Genomic DNA, 13257 nt, shown 5'->3' with positions numbered 1-13257 from the left:
AAAAAAAAAAAAAAAAAAAAAAAAAAAAAAAAAAAAAGAAATTATTTCAAGCAATGAATTTAAATACAGCTTCAAGATTCACCTTTGGATGCTATCTAGCAGAATCAATCCACCTAAAAGCAAGCCATCCTTCCTCTTGAGTTAAGGTACAGAATCACCTCTAAATTCGTTCCTTTAAAACAAATTCCAATAATAATTATAATTGTATGTCGACAACGAATGACAATTTAATTAGCAATCCAAGATTTCATAAGCATAGACCAGTATTTCTCAAATTGGGGTGATAACCCTGGGGATTTGTGGATATATTCTAATGGATCCCCAAGTTCTACATAAATTATATAAAACACATCTTTGACAAAGACAACATGAAATTGTAAAACATATTTCTATTTCAAATACCTTTGTTAAGTCAGTGTTCCTCAAAACACATTTTTTTAGGATCTCAGAAAATTCTGTTCCTTAGGTGTTTCATCATGAAGCATTACTTGAGTTTGAGAAACAATGGCACAGACCATGTTTCCAAGAAGGCTCAAGACCATGATGTATATTACCCCCAGTCAGCCAGACAATGTTGTTAAGCATCTGGAGTGGGGGTGGGGGGCATGGAAACAAGCCATGAGGAAATATGGATGTGAATTAAAATGGGCTATAAGTGAAGCCAGTTCATTTATATGGTTCTCGTTGCTCCTGCTGCGATGCATGAATGTGCACCAGAAAAAAAGTTTCAAATGTTATGTTAAACAATATTTTTTCAGTTGGAAAACATTAAGGAGGCTAAGCTGCTTTTAGCTTTACAAAAGCTGGGAGGAAAGAGGGTATACAAACTACAGCATAAAGTAGGCAAGGAAGGTCAAGGTTTTGACTTCACTTCTCCACTACGCTCTTGGCAAAAAGATTCTAAACTAAAAAAGTATTTATGATATGCATTATCCATGGTTATGTGTTCTTGGGCAGAAATGCAGTAAAATTGTGGAAAGAGCCGAAGTATTAGATTCATACCTTCAATCTTTGAACTTTAAAATACTCAAGCTTATGAGATTTAACAATCACTAATTTGCCAACCTTGGCAAAAAGCCAAACACAATGGCTATGCCCTATCCCTTTCATCTCTTTCCACGGCTCCAAAGGTAAAAAGCAAATGAAATTAAAATAAACCAACTGGACTATCCAGATGGCTGCAATATTAATCCTATCTTTGCTTAAAGAGAAAAAGCAACCCCACTTCCTTAAGTTTATTCTATCAACTTCAAATCCTTGTGGGTTCCCTTCTTAAAACTACTACTTATGATTCACACAAAACAGCACTTTATTATTATTTTCTAAAGTTATTTCAAATGTGCTTATATTAGCTCCTCAACAATAAAACCATCTCAGGAATGGAATTACATAGGATGATATCATTCCCACCCAGGTTATCAATGTAACCTAGCATAGAGCTGGGTCCACAATATTAATTCTACAGTTCTGCTGGTTAACTCACATACATGTATTTATGTATGTATGAATCTATTATCTATCTATCTATCTATCTATCTATCTATCTATCTATCTATTTATCTATCTATCTATATATATATTGCAGATGAGGTGGGAAGAAGGAAAGAAACTTACTGGACCCTCTGACTTTTCTATAGGTGGCATCTAAGAGAAAGAAAATAGAATAGGAAAAAGATTACTTAATAGCTACAAAGTAGTACTTACAGTATTCTAAAGAGCCAGAGACTCTTCTTACAGCTGTCCGAGGAGCTAGTAGGGCAAACTGCTCCCTGAGCTGGGCCGATCTTTTGACATCCTTCTCAGAGAAACAATATTCTTTTTCAGTTATTACAAAGAACTGCTGTTGTGACTAGGTATTTGCTTGAGCAGTTCCATGTTACATACTCCTTTGCCACAAAACACCCTGTACACTAGTGGCTAGGATATTATTCATTTCCACTAGGCAGCTATCTCACTGTTGAAATTTATATCCAAAAGAATATTTAATTTTGGCTTATTTTTCTTATAAAATAGGGAACTGGTCTTATCATTTTTAAGTCCTCTCCTCAGTGTGGTACTTCGAACTACTTCAAATTATTAGTATAATTAAATGCTTCATTTTATATGATAGACAAATTAATAAAAAAAGGTGGCATATGCTTTTTAAAAGCACCTCTGCATATGTTCCCTCATTTAATCGTTTTACTGCAATCTTCTTGAAATAAGTAGGGGCAGGTGCTCCAGATGAAGAAATTTAAGGATTATAAAATTCAGGTAGTTTTTCTAAAAATGAATCCTGGTAAAGCCCACACAAAGATACTGGTCTTAAGAGTTCCACTCTAGAACACCTTTGATAATATTAAAGTAGCAAGAGTCAGTGTTCTATCCACAGACCCACCACCCTCAGTTAAAATGAGACACTGGTCATCAGGTACATAGTATAAATGGATTTTTTGGCTTCAAAAAAATAATGACCAGGTTACTGAGTCCAGTCTACAATCCAGATGTCTTTCTTAAAAATTTTTTTTAAATAATAATAGCAGCAATTTTTCTGGCTATATCCTGGCATTTGGCACTTTACAATAACAATATACAAAGGGAACAACAAGAGATTCTTAACCAGGCAATCTGCTCTGGAAAGAAGAATGCAGAGAAAGTGCCAACCTTCCTTCCTGGGGAGACAATTTGATAGTGTATACTGGAAACACAAAATAAAGGATGGCAATCCAGCTCCCTGGGTCTGACTTGCCTTGAGTATTTCGCACAGTAAAGCAGAACAGAGGTGGGCAAGAATGGTTCTTGTCCCTAGAATCTGACAATAATTGAAACTGGGATCATTAATAAATGAAAGAAAATGAATGAAGGCTTATCCACCTAGTTCAGGCCTGCTTTTCATAGTCAACACCGCACAAACACACCAAAGTGGTAGGGAGATCTTGGACTGATGGGCTGAAAAATGGGACAATCAGTACTGTGTTCATTAATAACACAGAAGGGGCTTTGGGTAGTCAGCATACTCAGAAGCAATGCAAACGGAAGTAGAGGGGTTCCTGTATAATGGATGGGACCAAGGAAAGTGCAACTGAGTATTTTTTAAATCCAAGAGAAAGGGCCTTGTCCAGTCAACATTACCCAGCAAAGAGGCAAATGGGGCAGGGCAGGGGGAAGGGAGGAGGGAGAGAGCACAATCTTATCTAATATCTGGATATATGGATACCTAAGATTGTGAGCAATAGTCTGTAAAAAGGGGCCAAGGGCACACAAGGGGCAGAGAGGGAAGACTTCGTACATAAAGCATGACACCATGGCTACCTGTGATTTTACACACTGGTGCAATGCAGAAGGGGTGGGAGTATGGTCCACTGTTTGATGGACAAGTGCATGGAATATTCCAATGCTTATACTTTATTACGCCATGGGAAACTAAGAGTGGGGTGCGGTGCTTGCTTAACAAGATCAGTGAGGGAAAAAACCATTGATAACTGCCATTGTGCCTATTAACAGTCCCAGGAAAAGTTTTGAGTAGTTGGCAGCCCCTGCAGTAATGCAAAGGGGATACTAAGGCATAATATCCCACTCTAACAGAAGGAGACATGTATAATTGCAAATATTCACATTAACAGTCCAAGGGGCCTTAGTGGGTCAGTACCCCTGATGTATGCACGAGGAGGCAGGAGTCTTATCTAATGATCAATGCCCTTGATAATTGTTATTAATGCATATTAATTGTCCAAGAGCTGAGATTATGAGTAGTTAGCACTTTTCAGGAGCAATCCAAAGGGTAGTAGAAGGAACATATAGTCTTTTTCTACTACACAGGTCCACAAATAAAATTGTGACATTAATATTAAAAGAAAAGGGTTCATTCATAATATGCCCCTGATGCAAGGGGAGTATGTGGAGATCAAGTCTTAGTCTAAAAGAAGAGGTGGACAATTGCATTAATGCATATTAAGTCCAAGAGAAGGGGCACTAAGTGATTATCAGCCCCCTGCTCTAAAGCAAAGGTGGTACAGGAACATGCTTAGAGAATTGTGTTTGTGCACATGAACATTCCAAGTGAAAGAGTCTTGAGTAGTGGGCACTACCTGCTAAAAACGCTAAGACAGTAGGCAGGATCCTTATCTAGTGCACAGACCAGGAGCAAATGTAATTGCGCATATTAACAGTCCAAAGTAACAGGACTTTGGTTGATCAGGACACCCTGCTGTACTACAAAGGAAAGGTGATGGGGTATGACTTTAATCTACTGACAAAGACAAAAGAAAATTTCAATTATGTATGTTGATAGTCCACTAGAAGGGGCCTTGCAGGCAAGCATTATATCCCACAGTAATGCAAAAGAGGTGCAATGGTCCTAGAAGTGATACTGTTGTGGACAACTGCAATTATTACCATTAACTGTTCAAATGTAAAGATCATAAGGAGTGGGCACCCACTATTGAAAAGAAGTGGGGCATCCTTGTCTAGGGCACAAGAACCCACATAAATGCAATTATGCATGTCAATAAGCCAGGAAAACGGGACTTAGGGGTCAACAACCCTGGTATACTGCAAATGGAGGGGTGAGAGGGTAGGACCTTGTTTAATTAGGTGTTTAATTTAATTGTTTAATCACCATGTGGTGATTATATACATTAACGTCCAAGAGACACTGTTGTGGTCCATTAAAACCATGTACTTTGGACAAATATAAGAATCTTAAAGTAGTAGGTACTCCTTCTTGAAAAGCAAAGGGAGTCCGTCCATGAGAAGGTGTCCTTAGCTAGTACACAAGAATACAGACAAGCCAAGAAAAGAGGCCTGAGTGATCAGCACCCCAGCTATACTGCAAAAGGGGTCTGAGAGTAGGACCGTATTCAAATAGGATAAGCCGTGTGCAGTTATGCACGTCAATTTCCAAGATGCATGGTTGTGGTCACCTACAATTGTGCACCTTGATTGTCCAAATGTAAGGGTCTTATGGAGTGAGCACCCCCTGCTGGTAGGAAAAGGAAGATTACAGGTAGGTAGGGTGGGGCAGAGGAGGCTTCCTTGTCTAGTACACAGAAACCCGGACAAATATAATCACATACGTAACAGGCCAAGAAAATGGGCCTTGGTGATCAGCACCCCTGCTGTACTGCAAAAGGGGTCTGAGAGTAGGACCTTATTCAGATGAGATAGGCCGTGTACAGTTACACACGTTATTGTCCAAGGCGCATGGCTGTGGTCACTTACAATTGTGCACCTTGACTGTCCAAATGTAAGGGTCTTATGGAGCAGGCACTCCCTGCCAGCAGGAAAAGATTGGGGGTGGGTGGGGCAGGAGAGGCTTCCATGTCTTATACACTGGAACCCAGACAAATATAATCACGTACGTTAACAGGCCAGGAAAAGGGGCCTTGGAGATCAGCACCCCTGCTGTACTGCAAAAGGGGTCTGAGAGTAGGGCCTTATTCAGATGGGATGGGCCATGTGCAGTTACACATATTTATGTCCAAGGTGCATGGTTGTGGTCACTTACAATTGTGCACCTTGATTGTCCAAATGTAAAGGTCTTATGGAGCAGGCATTCCCTGCCGGAAGGTAAAGGAAGATCGTGGGTGGAGTGTGGCAGGGGAGGTTTCCATGTCTATTACACAGGAACCGGAAGAAATATAATCACACACATAACAGGCCAGGAAAAGGGGCCCTGGTGATCAGCACCCCTGCTGTACTGCGAAAAGGATCTGAGAGTAGGACCTTATTCAGATGGGATGGGCCGTGTGCAGTTACGCACATTAGTGTCCAAGGTGCGTGCCTGTGCACTTACAATTGTGCACCTTGATTGTCCCAATGTAAGGGTATATGGAGTGGACACTCCCTGCTGGAAGGGAAACGAAGATTGGAGGTGGGGTGTGGCAGGGGAGGCTTTCGTGTCTATTACACAGAACCCGGGACAAATATAATCACACATAACAGGCCAGGAAAAAGGGCCCTGGGGATTTAGCACCCCTGCTGTACTGCAAAAGGCGTCTGAGAGTAGGACCTTATTCAGATGGGATGGGCCATGTGCAGTTACGCATATTAATGTCCAAGGTGCATGGCTGTAGTCACTTACAATTGTGCACCTTGATTGTCCAAATGTAATGGTCTTATGGAGAGGGTACTCCCTGCTGGAAGGGAGAGGAAGACTGGGAGTGGGGGCGGAGGGGGGCAAAGGCTTCCTTGTCTAGTACACAGGAACCCAGACAAATAGAATCACCCACATAACAGGCCAGGAAAAGGGGCCTTGGTGATCAGCACCCCTGCTGTACTGCAAAAGGCGTCTGAGAGTAGGACCTTATTCAGATGGGATGGGCCATGTGCAATTACGCACATTAATGTCCAAGGTGCGTGCCTGTGGTCACTTACAACTGTGCACCTTGATTGCCCAAATGTAAGCGTCTTATGAAAGGGGCACTCCCTGCCGGAAGGGAAAGGAAGATTGGGGGTGGGGTGTGGCAGGGGAGGCTTCCATGTCTAACACACAGGAACCCAGACAAATGTAATCACATACGTAACAGGCCAGGAAAAGGGGCCCTGGTGATCAGCACCCCTGCTGTACTGCAAAAGGGGTCTGAGAGTAGGGCCTCATTCAGATGAAATGGGCCGTGTAGTTATGCACATTAACGTCCAAGGTGCATGCCTGTGGTCACTTACGATTGTGCACCTTGATTGTCCAAATGTAAGGGTCTTACGGAACAGGGACTCCCTGCCGGAGGGAAAGAAAGATTGGGGTGGGGGTGTGGCAGGCGAGGCTTCCACATCTAGTACACAGGAACCAAGGCAAACATAATCGCACGCATACCAGGCCAGGAAAGGGGGCCTTGGTGATCAGCACCCCTGCTGTACTGCAAAAGGGGTCTGAGAGTAGGATTTTATTCAGGTAGGATGAGCTGTGTGTAGTTATGCACATCCATGTCTAAGGTGCATGGTTGTGTTCACTTAACAATTACACACCTTGACTGTCCAAATTTGAGAGTCTTATGGAGTGGGCACTCCCTGCTGGAAGGGAAAGGTGAGACTGAGGTATGTGGAGATGACCCTCCTTTTCTAGTGCATAGGATCCCAGACAATTATAATCACACATAACATGGCAGGAAAGGGGAACCTGGTTATCAGCACCCCTTCTGTAGTGCAAAAGGGGTCGGAGAGTAGGACCCTATTCACATGGAATGAGCAGTGTGCAATTACGCACATTAATGTCCAAGAGGCATGTTTGTGGTCACTTACAATTGTGCACCTAGACTCTCCAAATAAAAGGGTCTTATGGGGTGGGCACTTCCTGCTGGAAGGGAAAAGTGGTGATGAGGGGAGCACTTCCCTTCACTAGTGCATAGCAACCTGGACAAATACAGTCACACATATTGAGAGGCCAAGAAATGGGGCCTTAGGTGTCACCAACCATGCTGTCCTTCAAAAGGAAGGATCCTAATGTAATTGTCATTAGGCACATTAACAGTTTGAGAAAGAGGCCTTAAGTGAATAGTACCCCCATGCAATAAAGCAAAGAAGGTGTGAAAGGTCAGAAACCCAAGTCTAATTGAAGGACCACTGACAACTGCAATTACATGCATCTACGGTCCGAAGAAGGACTTAATATTGGTTAGCACTCTCTGCTTTGATAAGTACAGGAGTCCTGATAAAAGGCACAGCTGTATACAAATGAAAATGTGTGTATAACAACTAAGATTATGCATGCTAACTTTACTAGTCGAAGGGTCTTAAGTAGTAGGTACTTCCCGCTGGGATGTAAATAGAGTGGGTGGGGTCCTTACATGGTAAAAAGGTACAGGAGCAAATATAAGTATGCACATTAACAGTCCAAGAGAATGAATTCAGGCTAGTTAGAAGCTCCTGCAGTAATGCAAATGGAGCAAGGAAGCGGGAATTCCACTCTAACATAGAGGCACATCAACTACTGTTAATTATGCGCATTTAAGCAGTATAGGAGAAGTAGCACTAGCTAGTTAGCACTCCTGCTGCTATGCCAAGGAGGGGTGAGGGGATGGGATTCCAGGGCAACTGTTTTACTTTATTTTTCTTTAATGTTGGCCAGGCTGGTCTCAAACTCCTGGCCTTAAGGAATCCTTCCACCTCAGCCTCCCAAAGTGCTGGGATTACAGGTGTGAGCCACCACACCCGGCCTCAGGGCAATTTTGCACACTGGAAGTTCAAGAAAGACTTCAGGAAATCAGTACCCCCTGCTATGATACTGAGAAGTCAAGATATTAGCTTACTGGGAGGTACCACAGACAATTGAAAATATGCACATTAAGAGTCGTGGACAATTAGAAATATACACATTAAGAGTCCCAAGAGAAGGACTTTGGGTTGCCAGCATCCCTTTATATAATATAAAAGGCGTAGAATATTGGTTTAAAGGGAGAGACCACAAACATTGGAATTTTCCACATTCATAGTCCCAGGAAAAGGTAACATGGGTAATTAATATCCCTTGCTGTAAAACAAGGAGGGTACAATGGATCTGATCTGAAAGACATTGCTGTGATGAACTGCCATGGTTCACATTAACTATCCTAGTGCAAAGGTCTTGAGTAGAGGTCATCCAGTCCTGAGCACAAGGGAAGTAAGTGGGGTCTTTAGTGCACAGGAAGAGGGACAAATGCAAGTAGCACATTAACAGTACAAAAGAAAAGTCTTTGTGATTAGCACCCTCTACTGTAATGCTAAGAGGGTTGGGATCTTAATGTAATGGAAAAGACCATAATTGCAATTATGCGCATTAACAGTCCCAAGTACCCCCTGCTGTAGAACAAAAGGAATATGAGGGGATGAGACCCCAGACTAACAGCAGATAGGGAAATTGCATTTTGCACATCAATAATTTCTGGAGGAAGGGCATTAGGTAACCAGCACCCTCTTGATGTAAAGCAAAGATGATGCAGGGACCATGATATAAAAGACTCAGTTCTAATCACTTAGGATTGTGCACATAAACTGTCCTAGTACAGAGGTCTTAAGTAGTAAGGGTCCCCTGCTGGAATACAAAGGGAGTGGCAGGGTTAGTGCACAAGATCGTGGACAAACACAATTATGAACATCAATGCACAAGAAGAGTCCTTGGGTGATCAGCCCACATTGTAACATGCAAATAGGATACAGAGTCCCTTTCTAATGGACAGGACTTTGGACAATTGCAATTGTGCAAATTAACTGTCCAAGGGCTGTTACTGAATAATCTGCACTCGTTAGCAATATCCCACAGAAGGTGGGATGGGGTGGGAATCCATTTTTATTGCACAGAACCATGAATATATGCAATTATGCATATCAACTGTTTAAGAGAAGGAAACTTGGGTAGTCAGAACTCGGCAGCAATGGCAAAGGGGATATCCTAGACTAACGAGTGGGACCATAGGCAATTAGTGTTTTACATACTAATGCCAGGTGATAGGCAGTTCACACTACCTAGGAGCAATGATAAGGGCATACATATAAGTGAGTCTCTCTTGTTAGGCAGAACCATGAATAATTACTATTGTATCCATTAATATTCCAAGGGAAGGGGCTCTAAGAATGAGTCCCTCTGCTGTTACGCAAAGATGTTTACAAAGGCCATAGTGTAACTAACAGAACTATGGATAATTGGGATTTTACTCAATAATTTAAGAAACTCTTAAATCTCAGGTAGTCAGCACTGCCTCAAGGCAAATGCAAGGGCGACTGGTAGCCTTCAAGATTAATGGGTGAGACAATTAGCAATTACTACTTTGTTCTTTAATTGTCCAAGAACAGCAGGATTCTCCAGAAGCACAGCAAAAAGCGCAGTAGGGTGCCTTTGTTTAATACGCAAAGCTATGACAATTGGGACTGAGCATTTTTACTGTCCAACAAAAGACGGGTTGTCTGAGACCCCCTGCTGAATGCAAATGGGGTTCAGAGTGCTGTCTAATCCAGTGGGTAGGATTATTGGCAATTAGAATTTTACTCAATGCAAAGAGTTTTAGGTGGCCAACACAGTACACAATAAAAGGTCACTACTCAAAATTGGGACTGTGACTACAGAAGCAATGACAGAGAAATGGTTTCTCCTTTAAGGGCAGGGGATTGGGAAAATGATTAGTGACTCAAATTGTGGGCAATAATGCTCTGATAGAAGGCTCTCAATTGACATTCCCTAACTTCAACGTGCTGAGTAAAGAAATTCCGTTCTGAGATCACAGACAAATGGGATTGTATGCATTAACTGAAAATGGTCAAGGAGTCAGTACTGAAGATCAGCAATGCCAAGGATAAACAGAATATTCCAGTATAATAGGATGAGCAATGGACAACTTATTTTGAGCACTGAATCAATGAAAATTAGAGTGACTTTCCAGAGAAGCTGGGTGGGACTGAGGAACTAGCACTGGGACTGGGGCTAGGGCTGGGGGCTTAGGGGGCTGGAGCTGGGGCTGGGGTCGGGCTGGGGCTGGGGCAGGGGCTGGGGCAGGGCTGGGGTGGGGTGGGAGAAGGGCTGGGGCTAGACTAGGGGGGTTTGCTGGGAGCAGGGCTGGGGAGAAACTGGATGCTAGGCAGGCAGAATACAACAAAAAATTGAAATGTGGACATTAATACTCCCATATAAGTCTGAATAGAGGACACCAGACCACAGCAATTCAAGTCTCCTGCCTGATAAGTAGGTGATTAGTCAATTAGTGCAGCATCAAGGATGGGAACAAAGCAAGGCCTGGACCTGTGTAAACCTTCAAACACTCTTTTTAACATTAGATCATGAAGTTAAATTTTTAACTGTTTCTGTGCTACAGACTCTTCAAAATCCAAAGGAAAGTAGTTAAGTCAATTTCAAAGAAAATAATCAGCACATTTTTTAAAAATTAGAAATGATTTGACTTTGACTATCTACTGCCAAAAGGTTAAGGAATTTGTAAAGAGAAACTAAAACCTTTAAGGAATTTTAAGGAACTCAAAATAAAAACTCATTAAATGTAATTAAAATGAATTCTACAAATAAAGCCTCTTAATACATTTCTATAACAGTCACTTAAGACTTAAATTCAAACACTAGCAAACCACAAAATCAGACTGTATGACTGACATCCAAAAGATAAATATAAATCAAAATCCGACCCCAGCATAAGCCAAGGGGTAGGTGTTCCTCTTGAGGAAGGCAGGAATTCCTCTTCTGCCACCTGTTGGCCAACGATCATCTGTGATCCATTCTGGTCCTTGACACGGGTCACCACCATGTCCACACCAAGCAGGCCTGGAGCACTGCGCATGGCCACAGTGCAGTGCAGGGCAGACCAGAGGTGGTGGGGCGGTGGGGGGGTAGGGAGTTGGGGGAGTGGGGGGGGGGGGGGGGAAGTATACTTAGCCTTAGGTGAGGCACCAATACAGAGGGATGGAGTGAGGTTCAGACCACACAGCCAGATATCCAGCACTGCAAGAGGCAGCACTGGACAGGAGGTGACAAATGAGGGGACAGAGGTGGAAAGGCCAAATGTCCTTGAAAAGACCTTGAAAACACCTGGTGTACCGCCCACTGGGAGACATACACGTGGCCCCTCCACTTCTTTCTTTTACTGGCTAAAGACAGCTGCGAAGTGCTATGCTAATTCACCCAAGTGCTCGCTGAGTAGCTGGACAGTGTGTCATCAGTCTAATTCCATCTTCTGCTCTAATTGGCTGTGATCAATTCCACCCCCATTTCTAATTGGTTGGGTTATGCGACAATCCAGCACTGTCCATCCCACTTTCTCTCCCGCTCTGCATGGCACTAGGCGGCAAAACCCGCCATCTTTAACAATGCGGCAAGCCCGCCAAGATTGCACCGAGCAAAAGCCCGCCATGATGTCCACGTGACAAAAGCCATGATATACACATGACAACGCCAGCCATATTGTCCCTGCGGCAAAACCCAACACGAAAAGCACACAGCAAAGACAAAGAGGCCCGCCATGTTTTACACTGCGGCAAGACCTTTAGCCGCCATCTTTTCCTGTGTGACCGCACATGTCCACCACCATGCTAACCACTTAACAAAGCCTCGCCCATCATGATGTGGCCTTCCCGCCACTTGAACACTGCGACAGAACTGGATCCGCCATTTTGGACAACCTAACAAAGCACAGCCCGCCATGCTGAGCAATGCCGCAATGTCAAAATCGCCATTTTAAGCCTTGCACCTTAGTCTTTTCTAACCTTTCATTTTCAACTAGTGCCTTGTACTGACAAAAGACAATTCTGTCTTACTGCCTCCCGATACAACAATCACGCAAAGCTCATAACAAGCCCCAAATCAACTCATTCAGACAGGTTTAGCTCATGCAATGCACATGACTTCCTCTGCCTGACCTATCATCCATCTTGCCTCCCTAGTTTAAACTTAGCACAAACGACTAGCCCTAAGCTGAGTTATGCGGCAAATCTAAAATGGCGGCCACTTTTCCTCCACGCCCTTAGCTTAACTGCAGAGTCATTCCCTGCCAAAGCCATAGGTACACTCACACACCACCAAATGATCAGCAGCAAAAAAAGTGTAGATATTCCAGAGAGTGCAACAACCCACAAAACCAACATTTTTTCATCCATAAAAAGCACCGACGGGCGATGAAAAAAAAAAATCAAAGCAGGTATCCGCGGCCCCGATGGGCCAGAAAAACAAAAATTAAAGCAGGTATCCGAGGCCCCGATGGGCAAGGAAAAATAAAAAATTAAAGCAGGTATCCGAAGCCCCGATGGGCCAAAAAAAGAAAATTTTTAAAAAGCAGGTATCCGTCACCCCGATGGGCCAGAGTGTTGGGGGGTCAGAGGAGAAGGGAATCAGCAGGTATCCGATGCCCCGATGGGCTAAGGAAAAAAAAAAATAAAAAGCAGGTATCCGCGGCCCCGATGGGCGAATAAAAAGGAATTAAAAGGTAGGTATCCACAACCCCGTTGGGCAAAGAAAAAATAATAAAACCAGGTATCCGCAGCCCCGATGGGCAAAATATAGAAAAGAAAGTGGAAGAGTGGAAAACTGATCCACAAAATCAAAGATGTCAACCAAAAATGATTCCAAAAAAAAATTCCTTAAAAATTAAAAATTGCCTCAAAATATTCCAAATACTTTTTTAAAAAAAATATGGAGGACGTGTCAAGAAAACACTAGGAGAAAGTATAGAATTTTAAAAAATATTTTATGGAATTTAGGTGATTTTTTAAATAAATACGCCATAAGGGGTGTTGGGGGACTAGAAAATGTTCTAGAAAGAACCCCAAGTGCAGAGAGATCTTCAGTCAGAAAGCTTCCAGCCCCGAGAGAGGAAG

General features: G+C 42.8%; 1 long non-coding RNA gene across 3 annotated transcripts in view; it reads right to left on the bottom strand.

The window, feature by feature from the left end:
* The window catches only part of LOC111535826, a 33289-nt gene extending 20032 nt beyond the window's left edge, over positions 1-13257 (bottom strand). Inside the window, exons 1-2 of one of the 3 annotated variants that reach the window (XR_002729577.2) lie at positions 1705-13257; positions 83-172 (exon numbers count right to left, since the gene is read on the bottom strand). This is a non-coding gene — a long non-coding RNA (uncharacterized LOC111535826). Of the gene's footprint in view, positions 1-82; positions 173-1614; positions 1645-1704 lie in introns of those variants that run through there. The other 2 variants (XR_002729578.1, XR_002729576.2) reach the window with 2 other exon arrangements.

This window comes from Piliocolobus tephrosceles, chromosome 12, assembly GCF_002776525.5.
Source record: "Piliocolobus tephrosceles isolate RC106 chromosome 12, ASM277652v3, whole genome shotgun sequence".
In the NCBI taxonomy this organism is placed as follows: Eukaryota; Metazoa; Chordata; class Mammalia; order Primates; family Cercopithecidae; genus Piliocolobus; species Piliocolobus tephrosceles.
The sequence above is the reverse complement of the archived record's forward strand: the minus strand, read 5'-3'. Positions and strand labels throughout refer to the sequence as shown.